Genomic DNA, 9,759 nt, shown 5'->3' on the forward strand with positions numbered 1-9,759 from the left:
AGCCCAAATTGTGAAATTTTTTGTTCTAGTTCTGTGAAAACTGCCAGTGGTAGTTTGATAAGGATTGCACTGAAGCTGTAGATTGCTTTGGGTAGTAGAGTCATTTTCACAATGTTGACTCTTCCAATCCAAGAACATGGTTTATCTCTCCATCTATTTATATCATCTTTAATTTCTTTCATCAGTGTCTTATAATTTTCTGCATACAGGTCTTTTGTCTCCTTAGGTAGGTTTATTCCTAGATATTTTATTCTTTTTGTTACAGTGGTAAATGGGAGTGTTTTCTTGATTTCACTTTCAAATTTTTCATCATTAGTGTATAGGAATACCAGAGATTTCTGTGCATTAATTTTGTATCCTGCTACTTTGCCAAATTCATTGATTAGCTCTAGTAGTTTTCTGGTGGCATCTTTAGGATTCTCTATGTAAAGTATCATGTCATCTGCAAACAGTGACAGCTTTACTTCTTCTTTTCCGATTTGGATTCCTTTTATTTCCTTTTCTTCTCTGATTGCTGTGGCTAAAACTTCCAAAACTATGTTCAATAAGAGTGGTGAGAGTGGGCAACCTTGTTTTTTTCCTGATCTTAGTGGAAATGCTTTCAGTTTTTCACCATTGAGGACGACGTTGGCTGTGGGTTTGTCATATATGGCCTTTATTATGTTGAGGAAAGTTCTGTCTATGCCTACTTTCTGCAGGGTTTTTATCATAAATGGGTGTTGAATTTTGTCGAAGGCTTTCTCTGTATCTATTGAGATAATCATATGGTTTTTCTCCTTCAGTTTGTTAATATGGTTTATCACATTGATTGATTTGCATATATTGAAGAATCCTTGCATTCCTGGAATAAACCCCACTTGATCATGGTGTATGATCGACAGGCAGATTCTTAACTACTGCACCACCAGGGAAGCCCTGTGAGATTTTTTAAAAGTGTTTTTCTATTGGGTCCTCAACACTTAAATAACCCATCCCTGAGGATGGACTATGGCCCTTTTACCACTGTACCCAGCTAAGTGTTTGGTACAAAACACTACGGTAATAGTAAATTGCTAGATGAACAATTATTCACACCATCTAAATACTTTTATATCTTGATTTTTTTTCTATTATAGCATAAACATGTTTTATAGAGTTAAGGATTTTGGGCTGAGGGGCATGAAACACTCAAAGAACTGTTTGGTAAGAATTAGCTTGCTGTTGAGGAGCAATAGATGGAAGGTGTAGAAACTGGACAGAGTCATAATTCCAATGGGAAGTGCTAAAAGTTCCTACCAGAGAGGGAACCATGGGGATTCAGAGGCAGAGGTAGGCACAGAATCTTGCCTGGGCCACTGCTGATGCAGCTAGTTGGCTCGGAGGGGAAGGGAATGGGTCTCAGAGGTCAGCCAGAGCTAGAAAGTCTGGGCAAGGTTTGCTCAGCCACATATGTGAGGACAGAGACACCTGCCAAGAGCTCTGAAAATGGCCCAGAAATAGAGTTTAACAGGCCTTCAATGCCTGCAGCACCAACGTAGCTACTACAATTCTCAACCTCCTTTCAGCCAGGGGTCATGCTAAGTTATTTCCCTGCCTTCTCCCATTTCAGTTCCCTCATATAAAACATAGACGATCTAACCCACCTCAGCATCACTGTGGGAATTAAATGAGAAAACATTGTAAAGCATCTTATGGTCAGGACATTGTAGAGACGTAAACGCTAGTCTTCTCACTCTTTATTTCCCAAGAAAAGTAAGGAAAGGAAATAAGACGATGACATCCCCCAAAAGTAACCAGGCTTTGCTACAGGATAATAAAACCTAACGTGAATAAATGCAAATTATACTACATGCCTGAAAAAGAAACTATGATTTTGATACTGTAAAAACATCAATCCTTTCCAAATTCATCTGGAGTTTTTTGTTTTTCAGCCACGCTGCTTGCGGGATCTTAGTTCCCCAACCAGGGATTGAACCCAGGCAGTGAAAGCGTAGAGTTCTAACCACTGCACTGCCAGGGAATTCCTTTCATTTGGGGTTTTTAAAGCAATTCCAATCAAAATCCCAATAGGATTTCTTGGAAATTGGGCAAAATTGTTTTAAGGATCATCTGGGAGAATAAGTAACATCAGAGTAAGAAACTTGACGAATTAAAAAAAAAAAGAGTAAAGAAGAGAATTTCTACTGCCAAATATTAACAATTGTAAGATTATGGTAATTATGTGGTTTAGAGCATAGCCAGGCATTTAAAAGGAGCAAGAAGTACTAGTAGCAGACCTTCACATGTATAATTTAAGCCATGATAAGGAAGACATCCCAAATCAACTGGGGGGGGGGTAATTAATTAATGGTGTAAGATAATTGTTTAGCTATTTAGAAAAAAATCCGTTTAGATTTCTATTGCATACCCCACAAAGAATAAACCCCAGATAGATTAAAGAGTGCCATTGAAGAAAATAAAACCACTAGATTAGTCTCTGGAGGAGGCAGTGTTTTCCAATCTTAAAAACAACTGAAGAGGGACTTCCTTGGTGGCACAGTGGTTAAGACTCTGCGCTCCCAATGCAGGGGGCCCGGGTCCGATCCCTGGTCAGGGAACTAGATCCTACATGCATGCCGAAACTAAGGGTTCACATGCCACAACTAAGGAGCCCGCATGCCAAAACTAAGACCCAGCGCAACCAAATAAATAATAAATTAATTAAAAAATAATAATAGTGACTTCCCTGGTGGTCCAGTGGTAAAGAATCCACCTTCCAATGCAGGGGATGCAGGTTGGATCCCTGGTCGGGGAACTAAGATCCCACATGCCACGGGGCAAATAAGCCCAGTGCACCACAACTACTGAGCATATGCGCCTCAACTAGAGAGCCTGTGTGCCACAAACTACAGAGCCCACGGGCCCTGGAGCCTGCATGCCACAACTAAAAAAGAGAAAACCTGCACACCACAACTAGAGAGAAGCCCATGTACCACAACGAAGAGCCCACGCGCCTCAATGAAATATCCCTCATGCCTCAACTAAGACCCAATGCAGCCCCCCAAAATAAATAATAATAATAATAAAGATATATCTGGGACTTCCCTGGTGGCGCAGTGGTTAAGAATCCACCTGCCAATGCAGGGGACACAGGTTCAAGCCCTGGTCCAGGAATATCCTACATACCGCGGAGCAACTAATCCTGTGCACCACAACTACTGAGCCTGCGCTCTAGAGCCTGCGAGCCACAACTACTGAGTGCGTGTGCCACAACTACTGAAGCTTGAGTGCCTAGAGCCTGTGCTCCACAACAGGAGAAGCCACTGCAAGGAGAAGTCCGCACACCACAATGAAGAGTAGCCCCCTCTCGCCACAACTAGAGAAAGCCCGGGCGCAGCAACGAAGACCCAACACAGCCAAAAATAAAAATAGATAAATAAATTAAAAAAAAAAAAAAGAATCTGCCTGCCAATGCAGGGGACACGAGTTCAAGCCCTGGTCTGGGAAGATCCCACATGCTGTGGAGCAGCTAAGCCCATGCGCCACAACTACTGAGCCTGCACTCTAGAGCCTGCAAGCCACAATTACTGAGCCCGTGTGCCGCAACTACTGAAGCCTGCATGCCTAGAGCCCGTGCTCCACAATGAGGGAAGCCACTGCAATGAGAAGCCCGCGCACCGCAACAAAGAGTAGCCCCCGCTCGCTGCAACTAGAGAAAGCCCATGTGCAGCAACGAAGACCCAACACAGCCAAAAATAAAGAAAGAAAGAAATAGGAGGGCAGGTGGTGGAACCGTCAAATTAACATGAAAACATGGAGGCATTCCTGGAAAATGGATGATAAGGTCCTGTGTGTGTTTGGAGTAGGGGTGGAGGGTGGTAGAAGGCAGCCCAGAGCTACAGGGCCCATGAACTGTGGATAGGAGATAAAGTAGGGCAGAGATTTTAGGTCTGCTACTCACTCTCCCAACATTACCTGGGCCAGTCCATTGTGTGCCTCTGCTACTACTTAAGGGCAGAAAACAACAGCCAACTGGATATCAATAGGTTGGGGTGTCAGCTTTCAACACAGGTACAGGCAGACTAGCTGCATCCTAGCATTTACTCCACTACCTACCTCAAAACCTGAACAGCAAAATGGTTCTAAGTGAGGAAGGGAGCTCCCCAAAAGGCAGTTGTACTACCCTGGATGATTTCAACATCTCTGCTGTACATCTCATACCCTCCTCCATCTCCTCCAAATGCAAGTCTGCTTCACCTGGAGGGGCTCATGCTCTGAATGTTTGCCCCTGTTTATAACTCCATCCACCAAAGTGGCAAATATCCCTAAGGGAATATGTAGGGGAATATGTGCCCCAGGGGGAAAAGTCTAGGAAAGAAATCATTGTAAGAATAAATAAAACAGGGCTTCCCTGGTGGTGCAGTGTTTAAGAATCCGCCTGCCAATGCAGGGGACACAGGTTCGAGCCCTGGTCCAGGAAGATCCCACATGCTGCAGAGCAACTAAGCCCGTGCACTGAGCCTGCGCTCTAGAGACCATGAGCCGCAACTACTGAGCCCGTGTGCCACAGCTACTGAAACCTGCACACCTAGAGCCCGTGCTCCATAACAAGAAAAGCCACTGCAACGAGAAGCCCACGCACCGCAACAAAGAGTAGCTCCCACTGGCCACAACTAGAGAACACAACTAGAGAAAGCCCACGCACAGCAATGAAGACCCAACGCAGCCAAAAATAAATAAATTAATTAAAAAATAAATAAATAAAACAAATTGAACCGCCTATAACGGACAAGGCAGATTTGTGGGCCAAGAAGCTAAAATCAACATATTAAATATTCTCAAAAATATAAAGGAGACTCATGAAAATATGAGGAAAAGCAATAAGTCATCAAGGATGTTTTGCTTTGACTAACATCAGACTAGCTTTTTGCAGACCAACCCTCCCACCAATAACAAATAGAAAAGCTGGTCAGAATATAAAATTGGTGTTTGAAGGTGTCCAAGAGCTACCGAAGCAGCAAGTTATCAATTAGCTTTTGCAGTTAGCTATTATCTAAAATTATCTAAAATATCTAAAATCACCCCAAAACTTAGTTGCCTAAAACCATAACAAGCATTTTATTGTGGCTCACAAGTCCATGGGTCAGCTGGACAGTTCTGCTGATCCAAGCCAGGCTGCTGACGTGTCTGCAGTCAGGAGGTAGCATGGCTGGTGTCTGGTTGATCTAGGATGGATTTAGGTGAGACAGTCTCTCTCTACTCCGTGTGGTCTTGCATATTCCAGCAGAGTAGCATGGCAATTCTCATAGCAGGGGTCTGAGGCAGAACCGAAGCATGCCAGCCTCTTGAGGCCTAGTTCCAGAAATGGCACAATATTGTTTCTGTCATCTTCTATTGGCCAAAGCAGGCTTAAGACCACCCAAAATTCAAGGGATGGAGAAATAGACTCTACCTCTTCACAAAAGGAGTTGCAAAATCCATTGCAAAAGTTGTAGATGAAGAACTACAGTCATTTCTTGCAATCAATCTGCCACAGAGGTCAAGATCCCATAGTGAAGAGAAGCCCAAAGAAGTGAACACAACATTTGATGCTGTTTGCATCACGAAGGCATTTGCAATCCAAAAGAAAGAAGGGAAGCTCAGCACTGCTTTCAGAAGTCTAGGATTTGGGGGACAAAATATGAAGTTCAAGGCCATCAAGGAGAAGGCAGCATGAAAACCAGCCCAGGCATTAATTTAGGGCACCTGATGGATTGCACTCCGGGAATAAGGGTCAACATGAAATACCACAACCTTCACAAAGACGACAGTCCAACTGGGCACTGGTGGCGTAGTGGTTAGGATTCCTGGCTTTCACTGCCATGGCCCGGGTTCAGTCCCTGGTTGGGGGAACTGAGATCCTGCAAGCCACCCGACCCAGCCAAAAACAAAAAACACGACAGTCCAATCAAATCGGCTCAAACTCTGGGTAGACTTAAGGCAGTGGTTCTCAAAGTGTAATCTTTGGACCCTGCAAGATCTTTTGGGAGGGACAGGGAGGTCAAAACTATCTTCATAATAATACTGAGATGTAATCTGCCTTTTTTTAAAGCATATTAATATCTGCACTGATGGTGTAAAAATAATGGAAAATTAAGCTGCTGGCCCCTTGGCATGAATCAGGCAGTGACATCAGACCATATTAGTAATCATTGTTTTCTTCACCACCATACAAAGTTAAAAAAAAAGAAAAGAGAGAAAAAGCCACTTTCACTTAAGACTATCCTTGATGAAGCAGGAAAACTCATTAATTTTATTAACTTTGAACTCTTGAGTACACATTTTTGCTTCTTTTTTTTTTTTTTTGGTACCCGGGCCTCTTACTGTTGTGGCCTCTCCTGTTGCGGAGCACAGGCTCCGGACGCGCAGGCTCAGCGGCCATGGCTCACGGGCCCAGCCGCTCCGCGGCATGTGGGATCTTCCCGGACCGGGGCACGAAGCCGTGTCCCCTGTATCAGCAGGCGGACTCCCAACCACTGCACCACCAGGGAAGCCCCACATCTTTTTAATATTTGGTGTGATGAAATGTGAAGTATGCCTAAAGCACTCCTGCTGCTTATGCGAGTACCATGGTTGTCCAAGGAAATGCATCTTTGCAGTCTGAATTGTGAGCAGAACTAGCCTCTTCTTTCATGGAACACATTTTTTACTTGAAAGAACAACCCAGAGAGAGATGAGCTATGGTTATCCAGGCTTGGGTATTTGTCAGACATTGTCTCCAAAATGACCAAAGTCACCCTGTCACTTCAAGGAAAACAACTGATAGTGTTTGCTGACAATAACAAAGTTTAAACTTGACAGCTTCCCACTATCTTAACATGTTTCTAATGAGATCAGTGGTGTTATTACCAAATATTTTTTGGTATAGTGTAATGAAATGCATTAACATTTGGAAGATCTGTGTAATTCAGTGAACCAACATTTTCCAAATTACTAATGCATGATGTTAAAAAAAAACCACGCATGGTTAAAAGATCCATTCAAAGTGCAAGATAGACCAGTAGGTTTTAACTTGACAGGATATGAAAAGTTCATTGACTTGGTTTCGGATTCCACATTGCAACTAATCTTTAAGAAACTACCACCTGCTAATTTTGTGTAGTACCAAAAAAGAATATTCACAAATATCTGAAAAGGCTATTATTAAACTATTTCTCCCTTGCCAACCTCATATCCGTGTGAAGCTGGAGGTTCTTCATATACTTCAACCAAAACAACATAGGCAGCAGCTTGAATGCAGAAGCAGTTATGAGGATACAGTGATCTTCTTTTAAGTCAGACACCAAAGAGAGTCACAAAAATGTAAAACAATCCTACTGTTCTCACAATTCTTAAAATATAATTATTTTTCATAAGAATATATTATTTACATTGACATGTAGTAGTAGGTTTACTAGTGTCATTTTTTTTTTTTTTGCGTTACGCGGGCCTCTCACTGTTGTGGCCTCTCCCGTTGCAGAGCACAGGCTCCGGACGCGCAGGCTCAGCGGCCGTGGCTCACGGGCCCAGCCGCTCTGCGGCAAGTGGGATCTTCCCGGACCGGGGCACGAACCCATGTCCCCTGCATCGGCAGGCGGACTCTCAACCACTGTGCCACCAGGGAAGCCCCACTATCATTATTTTGAATTCTTTTTCTGGAACGTTGCCTATCTCCACTTCATTTAGTTGTTTTTCTTGGGTTTTATCTTGTTCCTTCATCTGGTACATAGCCCTCTGCCTTTTTATCTTGTCTATCTTTCTGTGAATGTGGTTTTGTTCCACAGGATGCAGGATTGTAGTTCTTGCTTCTGCTGTCTACCCTTTCTATAAAGAGCTCTTAAATAAGATGCTCAACCTCAATCATGAAATAAATTGATGCCACTTTTCTTTTCTTTTTTTTTTTTTTTTTGGCTGTGTTGGATCTTTGTTGCTGTGCGCGGGCTTTCTCTAGTTGTGACGAGCAGGGGCTACTCTTGGTTACGGTGCGCAGGCTTCTCATTGCAGTGGCTTCTCTTGTTGTGGAGCACAGGCTCTAGGCGCGCGGGCTTCAGTAATTGTGGCTCGTGGGCTCTAGAGCACAGGCTCAGTAGTTGTGGCGCACAGGCTTAGTTCCTCCGCGTTATGTGGGGTCTTCCCGGACCAGGGCACAAACCTGTGTCGCCTGCATTGGCAGCGGATTCGTCGTAATGACTGTGCCACCAGGGAAACCCTGATGCCACTTTTTATCTATCAGGTTGGCAAAATTGAAGTACTAATACTGTGTTGGTTTGAGAAATCATCCAAGCTTGGGTCTTATATTCCTTTAATTTTTTTTTAGTTTTGGCCATGGGGCATGTGGGATCTTAGTTTCCCTGACCAGGGATCGAACCCTCGCCCGCTGCAGTGGAAGCACTGGAAGCGCAGCGTCTTACCCACTGAACCAGCAGAGAAGTCCCTCATCTTCCTTTAAAAAGGTAAGAAAGATCAAAGCCAAAAGATTTGTTTCAGGAACAGCCAGCAGCCCAGTTCCTAAAACCCATATTCTTTTTTTTTTTTTTGCGGTACGCGGGCCTCTCCCTGTTGTGGCCTCTCCCGTTGCGGAGCAGAGGCTCCGGATGCGCAGGCTCAGCGGCCATGGCTCACGGGCGCAGCCGCTCCGCGGCATGTGGGATCTTCCTGGACCGGGGCACGAACCCGTGTCGCCTGCATTGGCAGGCGGACTCTCAACCACTGCGGCACCAGGGAAGCCCTAAAACCCATATTCTTAATCAATGAACGATGCTGCTTCCCACACACATTAGCAAAGAATTGAAGGAAGATAATATCTGGGAATTTAAATCAGGGCTTCTCAACATCAGCACTATTGACATTTGGGGCTGGGAATTCTTCGTAGTGGGGGTTGTCCTGTCCATTGTAGGATGTTTAGCAGCATCCTTGACACCTCTCCATTAGACACTAGAAACTGAAACCAAGCGGGGCCTTGTGGGGCTCCCGGGCACGGAGGCCTTTTTGTCCCCCGTTTCTTGTAGGCAAGACTCCAGCCTCCATGACCTTCCCTGAGTTCCAAAGGGCAGCTTCAAACAGTTACTAATCAACAGAGGAGCAGCCAAGAAACCACCTGAGACAAGATTAAAGGGACCAGAGAAGCTCATCAAGACTAGGAGACCAAGCACCTGAGACTCTGAGACCCTGCACCCTAATCTTGTCAGCAACCCCACTCTTGGGAACTATTGTCGTAAAACTCCTCATCATATCCTCCTGGGTTGGGACACATAGTTTTTCGAGGCAGGAGCCCGCCGTATCCCCCTTTGCCTGGCAAAGTAATAAAGCTATCCTTTTCTACTTCACCCAAAAGTCTTGTCTCCAAGATTTGATTTGGCACCAGTGTACAGAGAAGCTGAGCTTTCAGCATCAAAACCCCTCCCTCCTCCCATGGGACTTCCCTGGTGGCGCAATGGTTAAGAATCCGCCTGCCGATGCAGGGGACACGGGTTCGAGCCCTGGTCTGGGAGGATCCCACATGCCGTGGAGCAACTAAGCCCATGCACCACAACTACTGGGACTGTGCTCTAGAGACCGTGAGCCACAACTACTGAGCCCGCGTGCCACAACTACTGAAACCCACGCACCTAGAGCCCGTGCTCTGCAACAAAGGAAGCCACCGCAATGAGAAGCCTGCGCACTGCAACGAAGAGTAGACCCCGCTCGCCGCAACTAGAGAAAGCCTGTGGGCAGCAACGAAGACCCAACGCAGCCAAAAATAAAGATAAATAAAAATAAATGCGCTATCAAGCCATGAAAAGA

This window comes from Stenella coeruleoalba (assembly GCF_951394435.1).
Source record: "Stenella coeruleoalba genome assembly, chromosome: 8".
In the NCBI taxonomy this organism is placed as follows: domain Eukaryota; kingdom Metazoa; phylum Chordata; class Mammalia; order Artiodactyla; family Delphinidae; genus Stenella; species Stenella coeruleoalba.